Genomic DNA, 1,173 nt, shown 5'->3' with positions numbered 1-1,173 from the left:
TCTTCACTGTTGCTAGGTAACTGGGGAGGAGTTTAGCCTGAAGGTCAGAAGCTTGGACCATTGCTCTTGTGGGGGCTGTGGGAGGTGGTACCTTAGGCAGGGGCAGGAGTTCCAGGAGCATGAGGGAATGCCTACCTTGTCATGTAGGTGAATTATGACCATCAGGGTTCAGACCTCAGCTCTACTAGAGACCAGCCTACAATTCCCCACATTTTCCTTGCAAAAAGTTCATTTTAACTGGAGAAGATACTATATCACTACAGAGATATGCCATGACCTGGCTCAGGAACTTAGTTAAATGTCACTTATCACACATAAAACCAGATGACTTCAACTCCAAACTAAAAGACATCTGATATATCAATGTATAATTCAAATGAAAATTACCTGCCATATACCATTCACACAGAGGTGTCTTAGGTACAAAGAGGAATGAGACTTTCCTTGTTACTTAAAAAAGCAGGAGTGGGTGGGTTGGAGAGCAGGGCGCAGGGAGGGTATAGGAGGTTTTGAGGATAACATTTGAAATGTAAGTAAAGAAAATATCTAATAAAAAGTGCCTTAAAAAACTGGACTGAATCTCAATGAACTTTCACTTCTGTCAATAGCAAAGTTCACTGGAAATATATTTGTAGTCAAGGATATTGAATGTATTTACTACTGCAGACTGAAAGAATACACAACATATAGAGTTCTGGTTCTATTCACTTCCATTATTCTCTTTTCAGAATTAAAATCTTACCAAAAATTTATAATGCATGCTCCTCTCCCCCCCTTCCAACAGAGTATTTTTCCTATGGAATCACCTTCTGTTTCTAGGTTGAATAATACATATACAGTTTAAAAATGATGAAAACTGTCTATTTCTACTATCTGAATATAAGTATTTCACTGATATATTGCCTAGAAAAGAGAAGTTTATCAGGTTATAAATGTAAAGTCAAAGAGCCAGTTTTGGCACATGTAATTCTTTTCAGTCTCATCTGCTTCCCCCACGTGTCTATATTCTCAGGTACATAAATGGCAGGCACATTACTATATGCTGCCCCCTCCGGGAACATCGATCCCATTTATTCATATCTATATCTATATCTATATCTATATCTATATCTATATCTATATCTATATCTATATCTATATCTATATCTATATCTATATCTATATCTATATCTA

The sequence above is a fragment of the Mus pahari genome, chromosome 19, assembly GCF_900095145.1.
Source record: "Mus pahari chromosome 19, PAHARI_EIJ_v1.1, whole genome shotgun sequence".
Classification (NCBI taxonomy): domain Eukaryota; kingdom Metazoa; phylum Chordata; class Mammalia; order Rodentia; family Muridae; genus Mus; species Mus pahari.
This window is presented reverse-complemented; position numbering follows the sequence as displayed.